At 50.6% G+C, this 11479-nt stretch overlaps 1 pseudogene; it reads left to right on the forward strand.

The window, feature by feature from the left end:
- Window positions 1-3593: 3593 nt before the first annotated feature.
- Window positions 3594-4743, forward strand: LOC133754141 (neurturin-like; annotated as a pseudogene).
- Window positions 4744-11479: the final 6736 nt, after the last annotated feature.

Below are 11479 nucleotides of genomic sequence, written 5' to 3' on the forward strand. Positions count from 1 at the left end.
TTGAAAGGCAGAGAGAAGAAAAGATCTTCTATTCCATGATTCACTAGCCAGATGCTCACTTCAGCCAGAGCTGGGCCAGGAGAAATCCAGGTGTCTGAAATTTCATTAGTGTTCCTAAGTGGGTGGCAGGGACTAAAGCAATTACATTATACGCTGCCTTCCAAGATGAACATTAGCAAGAAGGTGGGTGATGTGGAGATGATCAAGGACCCAAATCAGGTACTTTGATAAGAAGAAACCCAGGCCTCCCCTGGCCGCGGGCTCCTTGTGTGAGATTCCACCACCCGGTGGTCCTGCCAGGCCCCAGGGTCCTGCAGGGCTGCGGCCAGGAGCCAGGCACAGGACGGCTCCAGACGTCTGGGGAAGAGTCGGGCGCCAGAGCTGTGTGGAGTCAGCGCTCCTGGGCCCCAGCCCTCAAGGACACAGAGCCCAAAGGGAGGACCTCTCAGGGTGCCAGGGTCAGGGTGGACTCCCAGGGGGAGGGCCCTTGACGCTGGGGCTCTGAGGGGTGAACAGTAGTTTTCTGGGTTGGAGAAGAGGGGGCAGCGATGGCACACACAGAGGTCAGAAGAGGGCAGACGGTACGGCTGGGTATGGCACCGTCGATGTGTCCTGCGAGTGTGGGAGGGAGGGATTGTTCCAGCGGTCCCTTTGCGGCCTCAGCCACAGGACGCCCGGGGACCCGGCCATAGAGCATGGGAGGGGGGGGAAGGCTGGGTTCCCGGGTAGCCAGGCAGGGTTAGGCCCCGCACTTCCAGCCATGTTCCCCGGGGGCCGTGCCCCCGCGGCTCAGCCATGCCAGGCCTCATCAGGCTGATCCCGTCACGCCCCGCCCCCACCCCACACCTGCGGGGCCCAGGGCCAGCCCCACTCACCCGGCATGGAACTAGGAACCAGAGAGATGCTGCCGCTCCGCCACGCACACGCAAGCCCACGCACGCACCGCAGCGACAGGGCTGCGGGCCCCCACCCGCCCGCTCAGACCTTCCCTGAAGGCCTCTTTCCTGCCCTCCTGTCTCACCTGTATGCCTCCTCCTCTGAGCAGCCCTCTGGCCTGCACACACACACACACGCACCCCAGCATGGCGGCCTCCTCTCGGTCCGGGTTCTAGCATGGCCAACACTGAACCGGCCTCCCCTTTGTTTCAGCGCCTGTCCCCTCACGGGGCGGTGGCCACCAAGCCCTGGCCCCCAGCCCTGTGGCCCCTGCCCTGTGGGCCCCTCCCTTGCCCGTTCTATGCTCTGGGGTGCCCTGCCCCCCTCCTCACACCGGGCCCTGGGCCTCTCTGCCCCCAGCCCCGCCTGGGGCTCCAGGGGGTGGGGGTGCTGCCCCCCCCCTGCTGAGTCCCCTTTGTGCTGTGTGGCCTGGGGCTAGGGGCTCTGCCTCTGAACCAGAGCTTCCTGCCCTGGAAAGGTGGAGCCCAGGAGACTGGGGTGGGGCCAAGGAGACTGGAGGCGGAGCCAAGGACAAGGGATGGAGCTGAGAAGACTGGGGCGGGGCCAAGGAGACTGGGCGGAGTCCTTGGCTGAGAGAGGCTGAGAAGGAGCCCAAGAGGTTGGAGCTGTGACCAAGGTGACTGAGCCCCGCCTGGGACCCCCACATCCTGCACCAGGGTGCGGCTTCCATCCGGGCTCCTCCACTCCCCCCGCCCAGGTCCTGCTAATGCGCCCCTGGGGAGGCAGCAGGGGGCGGCTCCACAAAGCCCCAACCCGGCTGTGGAAGAGGGGGCGTTTGGCATGGGGCTTTGAGGGGTGGGCAGGAGCTTCCCTGGCCACCTGTACCTAAGCCCCAGGCGGCCGCCTCCACGGAGCTGACCCCCGAGCCTCTCTCTTGTGTGGGAATGTCCGTCCTGAGCTCAAAGCCACGGGGACTTCCCTGGGTCACCAGGACGCGGTGCCGCCTCCCTTCACCCTGAGACACCGCGTGAGGCTGTGGCCTGGTGCTCGGAGCAGTTGGGCGGAGGCAGCCGGGGGGTGCTGCGTCTGCCGCCCCTCCCACACGAGGCGACCCCCAGGCTGGCCCATGGCCCCGGGAACAGCTGCGCCGCCACATGTTCCTGGTTTGCCCCAGATGTGCTGCAGCTGCCCCAGCCCCTTCCCCCGCCCGCCCGTGGGGGAGGGGCAGCATCTAGTGGCTGCAGAGTCTGCCTCGTTCCACGGAGCCGCGGAGTCTTGCCGTGGGCAGGGCCCGTCCCTCAAGGGCCCTGGGTTTCCCCATCCGTGGAACCCCAGGGAACCTCCAAGGGGCCGCCCGCAGATGGGGGAAACCGAGGCCGGGCGCGCGCGTCCCTGTAGTGGCGGCTTCCCCATGGCTGTGGGAAGGGAGAGGTCCCCTGAGCCCCGAATGCCCTGGCCCAGCAGACAGTGGAGCGGGGGAACTTCCTGGGGGAGGGGCTTCGGAGGCAGGGCGCTGCGGGACATGTAGGAGTTCTCTCCCTGGGAACAGTCACGGAGGCCGGTCTGCCTGGGGGTGTTCCCTGGGGAGGGGCTCCAGGGCATCGCCTGGCATAGGGGAGGCGAGCAAGGTCCGCCCACACCAGCGAGGAAGCCGCGGATCGGCAGGACCTGTCCAGCCTCAGTTTCCCCTCCCGCTCCACCCTAGCACTCGGGATGCCACAGGCTCCAGCCAGAAGCAGAGATGTGGCCCAGACGCCTCTCGTGGGCAATGCCCAGGTCGGCGTGCCCGCGCCCTGGCTCCCCGGGCCCCCACGGTGACCCCCACACGGAGAGGCCTTTGCTACGCAGGCTTGTCAGCCCTCCCCGCCATAGCTGGGGGGTCCCTCGGTCACTCTCACTCCTGGCAGTGGTGTGCAGCCACAGACCGAGGCGCCCTGTCCCCTGACGGGGAAGATGTCCAAGGAGATCTCGCGCCCGAGCGTGTTTCCCGCTCCGGTCTTGGACAAACTTAACAGGCCTGGGCCTGGACCTCTCCGTCCGTTCAGTGCGGACCTGGGCATCAGCGGCACCTGGGGGCTCCCGTCGGGTTGCCAGGTTCCCTCTGCGGGCAGTTGTGGACTGGGGTTGGGCACAGGGTGCAGGGTTGGCCCCAGGCTCGGGGAGGAAACGCCCCCTTCCAGAGCCTACGCCTGCTGCCCCAGGGCCTCTGCATGCCTGGGTCTGGTGCCCCAGGGAACAGGGACCCTGGATGTGGGGTGGACGTTAGCCCGGTGGCTGAGACCGCTGCACCCCACAGCTCCAGCCCCAGCTCTGCCCCTCATCCCAGCTCCCTGCGAATGCACGCCGTGGAGGCAGCGGTGATGGACCAGGAGCTGGGGGTCCCTGGCGCCCATGGGAGCCCCGGGTGGAGCTCCTGGCTCCTGGCTCCAGCCCGGCCCAGCCTTCGTCGTTGGGGGCATTTGGGGAGTGACCCAGCAGGTGGAGAGCTGCTCCAGCGCCCCGCATTCGCTGGGATAAGGGTACCAATGAGGAGAGGGGGGAGAGGCGGGTCCAGTCCCTGCCCATGCAAATCGTGCGCAAGTGAGATGCAAATGTATGCAAACGAAATTCAGCTGGTGGGCAAAGATAAGCGAGTGCCTGCGGTGTGCGCATCGGGGCGCCCCAGCATCTGCCTGGGCTTGCAGCGCCGCGTGTAAATGTGTACGCCGGGCCGGCCGCCAAGCCTGGCGGCCGACACCAGGCGGCCAGACGGGGAATGCAAACGGTGCGTTCCCCGCGCAGAGTGCAGGCCCCTGCGCTGGCCTGCGGCTGGGGGAGGGGCGGCGGTCAGGGGCGGCTTCCCGGAGGAGGCGCTGCTCGCGGGGAATGGGAATGGGGAGGGAGGGAAGGCAAGGCCGCTGGAGACGCCCGGCGAGGGGCTCACCGCGCTCCAAGGCTAGGGAAGGAGCCGGAAGGCCCCTGGGGCCTCTCTGGGCAGGGGACAGAGCCTGCCTCCCGCGGCACCGCGGCCCCACAGCGCCACCTGCTGGGGACGCTCCTGCCCCTGGCAGCAGGCTGCAGCCACACTGTTGCTAGGAGACCCGGAGCTTGGTCCAGCCTAGGCCTTGGGCTGGTGCTGGGCAAGCGCCTACCTTCTGTCATGCCTGAACTCTGTCATCAGCTCCTGGGGGAAGCACCCTGGGCCACCCCCTCCCCCCCATGGGGTGGCTTCCCTGCACCCCGGCACACAGCCTGGCACCCCGCAACCTGGCTCGGTGGATCCTTCCTGCGTCCCCCGTGGGCGCCATGGATCAGGAAGCAGGGGGCGTCCGAAGACAGGGGGGCCCAGCTGTGTCCGCGGCGCGCGGCTGACCCTCCCCTGCCCGCAGGCCCAGCCTGCAGTGCTGGAAGGCGGCGGCAGTTCTCTGCTGACCGTTTGGATGTGCCGAGAGGGCCTTGGACCCGCGCTGGCCCCGCTGAGCCGCCCGCCTGGGACCCTGGACACCCGGATTGCCCGCATGGCCCAGTACCAGGAACTGCTGCAGGGCGAGCCAGGCGCCATGGAGCTGCCGAGCTGACGCCGTGGGCGGGCCGGCCCCAGGTCCGCGCCTTCGGGCAGGGCCTCTGCAGCGGCGCGCGCCCACACTCCGGCGCGGGGCCATGCGGGCTGTGCGAGCTCCTGGTGAGGGTGAGCGAGCAGGGCCTGGGCTACGCTTCGGAAGAGATGGCGCTGTTACGCTACTGCGCAGGCGCGTGCTAGGCGGCCACGCGCGTCCACGACCTTGGGGAGGTGTCCTTCCTGGACGTGCACAGCCGCTACCACACGGTGCGCGCGAGCTGTAGGCGCGCGAGTGCGCCTGCGTGTGACCCTACCTCACCGGGCCCCCAACAGCACGCCACCACGGACTGCGTGTGCGCAGAGGACGGTCTCGCAGCCGGGGGACTCTCGCGATAACTGCCTTAAGCTAAAGTGTGGGAACTCCTCGGAAAAAAATTTAAAGGGCAGCCACTCCTCATTTTATACTCTGCATGTAAATAAAATGTAGAATAAAGATTTAAAAGTGAGGACATAGAAGTAACAGGATTTGACAACAGATGACTTTATTACATGAAAGAGGAAGGAGTCCAAGGAAAAAATCGTATTTTGGTAATGTGGATCAAGGCTAGCTGGTAGTAATGCCTTATGCAAGCATAAAAGAAGAATGAATGCTATGGTTTTCATTTCAGATTTGCTGAGCTTGAGATGCCATTTGCAAAGCTACAAAGAATCTCTCAGTAGAGTAGAAAACATGGTCTAAAGTTATATTTAAGGCTTAAGCTGTAAGGAAACAGGAGCAACAGATCACAGCCAGATATGTCAAGGAGGATTGCATAATGGGATAAATCAGAGACCACACGGTATAGTGAATGTGTTACCAGTAGAAAAATACAATTCCAGGAGAAATACAAGAAATCAATAATAAGGTCAAGAGAGGAACAAATAGATAAGAATTTTCAAGGGACGATCATGTATACTAGTTTTAAATATGGTAAAGACAAAAAATGAGAGGTATCCATTTGGCCTAGTGCTTATTATATCAGTTAAGATTGTACCTTTGGGGCTGATGTTGTGGTGTTGTGGGTTAAACCACCAACTGCAGAGCTGGCATCCTGTGTGGGCACCAGTTCAAGTCCCGACTGCTTTACTTCCAACCCAGCTCATGCACCTGGGAAAACAGTGTACAGTGGCCCAAGCCGTTGGGTCCCTGCACCCATGTGGGAGACATAGAAGTCCCTGGCTTCTGGCTTTGGTCTGGTCCAGCCCTGGCCATTGTGGTCTATTGGTGAATAAACTATCAGGTGGAAGATCTGTCTCTCTCTCTCTGTCCCTCTCTCCACTCATCTCTCTGTAACTCTGCCTTTCAAATAAAATAAAAAAGTTTTAAAAGGTTTGGGCTTTTACTAGATTTTCTGCCTTTGTATGCTTTCATGATGCTGAATATCCTTCTCTGGTTCTGTGTTTCAGTACATCCTTAGGTACATCATTTGTCACAGTGGATGAATGGAAACAAGTTCTTTCCATTTGTTTGGAAGCCTTTATTTCACCTCCACTTATAAGTGAGAGCTTTTCTGAGAATGATATTTTGGGTTGAAAGGGTTTTCATTTTGTTTTCCTTTTTTTTATTTTTATTTTTGGACTTGGACCATTTCTCTGCATTCTCTCCTAGCTTGTAGGGTTTCTGATGAGATATCAGCTGATAATTTAATTGGAGATCTTTTGAAGCTAGGCTGGCATTTCTCTCAGGTACATTTTAGGAGCTTTGCTTTATGTTTTGCTTTTGAAAGTTTGACAATCATGTGTTGTGGTAGAGGACTTTTCTGACAATATGTATTAGTAGTTGTCTGTACTTCCTGTACTTGGGTGCTCAGATCATTCCCAGAAAAGCTCTCATTTGTAACTGAAGATGAACTTTCCAAACAAACCAATGGACTTAACCCTCCACTAAGTAAAACATTCGACAAAAAGTAAGAACAAAACAATAAAAAAAATTGATCCTCTACGGTAGGGATAAAGGCTGTAAATATAATCAAATCTGAAAATTGCAGACTGCATTCTTATGACTGCTATATCATGAAGTTAACATCTCTCCACTGGTCAGTTGTTACCTACAAATATATTTCCTACCACTTTTGCATACTATGACTGTCAGCATTTCATTGTAGTTAAGAAGGTGAGCTCTTGAATTGTGTCTTCTTGACAAAATGATTTTGAGACTTTGGAAAACAAACTTAAAATGTGTGCGTTCATGATCAGTTCCATCAAGGAAGTAAAGCTAAGCACATGTATCTCAGGGTCACTTTGAGAGTTAAAGGAGAGGTTGTTTGCAGGTCCCAGAGAGCAGTGGTTGACACAGGGTAAGTCTTCAACAAAGGAAACTTGTTATCAACATTGACTTCCTGGCAGGCACCATGGCTCAATGGGCTAATCCTCCACCTTGCAGCACCGGCACACCGGGTTCTAGTCCCAGTCATGGCATCGGATTCTGTCCCGGTTGCCCCTCTTCAAGGCCAGCTCTCTGCTGTTGCCTGGGAGTGCAGTGGAGGATGGCCCAAGTGCTTGGGCCCTGCACCCCATGGGAGACCAGGAGAAGCACTTGGCTCCTAGCTTCAGATCAGTGTGATTGGCCGTCCGTGGCAGCCATTGGAGGGTGAACCAACGGCAAAAGGAAGACCTTCTTCTCTGTCTCTCTCTCTCTCACTGTCCACTCTGCCTGTCCAAAAAAAAAAAATTGACTTCCTACATCTTTCGAAGGGAGCCATCATGCTTCTGATATATTATGTATGTTACGGTTGTCTTATCAGTCCATTCTCATTCAATTCTACATCTTATCTTTACTGTGACCAACAAAATCCAAATATTTCTTTCAAGATTTCTGATTGTTTATGTAAGGCTACCATTGAACTCAGCTTAAATGGAAAAAGAATTTGATGTTTAGTAGAAAATGATGAGTCTACACTGTCTGATATCAGTGTATCCCCAAGCATAAATGCATTTTGCAACCTGAATTTCTTGTTAGTAATTAATAGCCACTATAGTTCATTTTAGAACTCATTTGAGTTTGCATTTGACTTGGGTTTTCATTCCATCCTGATGTCATAATCCACATACAATATTCAGCAAAGTACCTGATCAATATTTAAAGTGTCAGCTGTTAACAGGGTTTGTGTGAGACATCTGTGACCACATTGTGCAAATGACAACTGCACACTTTGTATTTTTCTGTATGGATGTTTGGTTCCAAACTGGAATTCTGCTCCCCTTCTCCTGATTATTATGCCAAGATCTTCACTAAGAATAAACTATAACCACAGAAATCCAAGCTTTTTTTTTTTGAAATTACAATATATTAGAAGAAAACAGGGAAATGTGGAGGATAATATATGAACACCTTTGTATTTACCACTTAACTGCCAAATTTTAGCTTTCTTATGCTTCATTAGAAATAAAAGAAGCAGGCATTAGAGACATAGATATAAGTCTGTGTACATCCTTCCTAGATTTCATTAATTTCCTTGCTCCTTCTGTTGAGAAAACAGAAATTTTGTTTAATTTTCTGCCAATTTGCACATCTTTATTTTTTGTTTCATTTTAAAAACTGCATTAATTTAAATGTTGAATCAACACTTGTGTTTTCCATAAGTAGTTTCTTACTTGCAGTCAATCTACTATACTCCATAGCAATATACCAGAGTACATACATAACAAAGTGCATGCAATATATAATGCCCACAAAGCAACATCCAAAACAGCAGGAACAAATTTATTGTTTCTTCTTCATAATTTCACAGATATCTTAAACTGTAGATCTGAACAACCTTAACATTTAAATTTTCTTTGTGTTTTTTTATTGTCAATAAATTTACCTTTCATTTAAAGGAGGTATTTTATGAGTTTTAATTGTCATATCAAAATTGCCAGCACCATTACTCTTGTGCTTTAAGGGTTATTGTAAGGAAAAGAAGGATGACTTCCACACAAACATTAATAACACAACACTGGATCTGATCATTGAGATGGCCCCTCAGAGGCTAATGGCTGGGGAGAATCTACAGCATAAATACAATTGTTTGACAACAGATGATTCATTTCCCAGGTGGATGCAGTCATAACACGATAGCACCACACTATTCAGAAGAGAATATAGTCTAAAACTTGTGAATCATTTCTAGCATTGTCCATGTTACACTTTCAGATAGTAGTCTACCACACGAAACTCAAACAATGGAATGAAAAGCATGCATAATGAGTGAGAATTGTACTGACAGAAATAATGTTGAAATCACCCCAAATATGATAAAAGAAACAAATATAACCATCCAAACCAAACAAAATCAGAGGAGGAGAAGTTGGAGAAATACTAGGAATAAGACTGAATTAGCAAAGATGTGGAGAAATCAGAAACTTAGGTGCCACTAAAAATCAGGGACAATACTACTGCTGGTGTGGAGTACACTATGAGAATCCCATCAAAACATTAAAGCATCCAGCAACTACACTACGGGGAAAGACCAGATGAACAGAGTATAGGGTCTCACACTAATATTATGCACAAATGTAAAACATTGAGAATCTGTTCATGGATGAATGGGTATGCAATTATCAAAATGCATACAAATGGAAGATTGTGTAGCCTTGCTAAGAGAGCAAATTCTAACATATACTACATGGATGAACCTTACAGACATTATGCTAACTGAAAAAAGCCAGTCACTGAAGATAAATATGCATTTTAATTTACATTAGGCACTTAACATAGTTAAATTTATAGAGACAGAAAGTATAGAGAGCATTAAGAATGAGAGGAATAGGGAGGCACTGTTTAGTGAGTAAATAAAATTTCATTTGTACAAAATGAAAATATTTATGAACATGGATGGTGGTGATAGTGGATCCTTATGAATACATTTAACACCACTGATTATGTACCTAAAATGGATACAACAGTCTAATATATATATATATATATATATGTGTGTGTGTGTGTGTGTGTGTGTGTGTGTGTGTGTGTGTGTGTTTTGCCAGAATAATAATTTAAAAAATCAGATGAAACTGCTGCCTGCAATGCTGGCATCCCATGTGAGTTCTGGTTCCCAGCTGCTCCACTTCTGATCTAACTCCCTGCATATGGTCTGGGAAAACAGAAAATGGAACAAGCTTATGAGCCCTGCTACCCACATGAGAGACCTAGATGAAGCTCCTGGCTCCTAGTTTCAGGCCAGCCCAGCCCTGTCCATGGCTGCCATCTGGGGAAAGAACTAGTAGATTGAAGATCTGTCTTTTTCTTTTCTCTCCCTCTCTTTGTAACTCTTTCAAATAAATAAATATTTTAAAAAGAGAAAAATATATATTTAAATACTTTACCTTGATCAACAACAGTGAAATCCAGTGTTTGGATTGCTGAGTTCGATTTGAGAACAGCCAAACTTGTGTTTTGCAGTGCTGTTGAGTACCCATATTATTTTATTTTTGTCTTGTATATTGCTTTGCTTTATACTACTATAAATTTTGTGAAAACAAGATGTGTATTTCACAAGAAAAACAAACTATTAAAATGTTGATTGAAAATATCTTAGGTCCAGAATATATGTTTTATATCAACATTGGTCATAAGATGTTCAAGAAAAACACAACAAAATTTTTATTTACATTAATGTCCAAAAGAACAATCCTTTTGCTGGATTTTGGAGTCTCTGCAACTCCCATACTAAAGAAAGAATAAGTCACTTAATTTTTTTTTACTATTATTGTTTAATATAACGATTTCTAAAAGGCATAAAAATTTAAAACAAAACATATTTCGAATCTCAGAAAACATTTGAGGAATAATCAGAAAAACATCATCAAGACCAAGGGAAAATATTGCCCAGAATTGCAATGACAACAAGTAGTCACAGCAGGAAGGTTTACTTTCATTTAATTATTATTTGTAATTCAGTATTTCAAATATACTTTTTAAATATTTCACCGATTCTGAAGTTTACACTTAAAGTATACAGTTAGTCGTCTTGCAAATTAGATGATGAAGACACTGATGTGTGATAAAATAAAATTAGAGACCTGTTAATTCAGCACAAATATTGTTATACCAGTCATAGAAGCTTAGTGTTATTATTTGGAGTGTTGTTTAGGTATCAGTTTATTCTCAGGTAGAATTTACTACACATTGGCACCAACTGGAAAACAGAATGAAAATGCCAGCGATTCATAGCCTTTAGGGCATGTGTAGAAATTTTCAGACCATGCAATTTGCTTAACGACATCCGGCACAAACTACAGGCATAGAGACAGACTGTGTAAGATGTCACATGCTGATTGCAACAGTGTCTATGTCACTGAATGTTTTAGAGTAACCCATAATGACAAATGATGAGTTAATAAAGCAGTCAATCTGACCAATCCATTGGTTTCATTTTAAAATAAAAGTGACTAGTAAAAGGAGTTACATGCCTTTATCAAATCCCAGGCATTAATGCAGGTAAATTGCAATCCACTCAAACAGGAAATACCAGTTCCCAGAAGGCACTGGAAACATTGTATAAAAGGTTGGGGACAGGAGCAGCCTTCAGGAAAATCCTCTGTGCTAACAATTGTTTGTCCAGTTTGTTTGCAACTGTCATTCAAACTGCACTCTGCCTTCCACCGGCGTGAGAGAGAAAAAATGAAAGCGGTGTAGTATTAAATACAACGATTCTGAAGCGGTGGGTTCCTTTCCTAAGGCTGTCTTTCCCTGTCCACACAAGAAAAGCCTCTTGGAGATGTAGAGCACAGGGCTGCCCATGTTTTCTGGGCAGAGCGGAGTGGGAGCCAGGCACTGTCTCCAGGGTCGGCATGTCTGCGGGGGAAGCTGAGCTCTGTGTTTCTTCAGATGCCCCGACAGGGCTGCAAGCAGCTGAGACTCTCCAAGAGCCCAATGCTCCAGAAACCCAACCCTGGGAAGCAAGCTGGGTCCCGAGCGCCATCTGGACAGCGTTGGCATACATCTCCCATGCCTCATGGGTGAGTCCCAAGATCTCCCGGCCACCCGTGCCCTGCGGTCTCATCTCTGTACAGCTGGGGTACGCT

This window comes from Lepus europaeus, chromosome Y (assembly GCF_033115175.1).
Source record: "Lepus europaeus isolate LE1 chromosome Y, mLepTim1.pri, whole genome shotgun sequence".
NCBI lineage: Eukaryota > Metazoa > Chordata > Mammalia > Lagomorpha > Leporidae > Lepus > Lepus europaeus.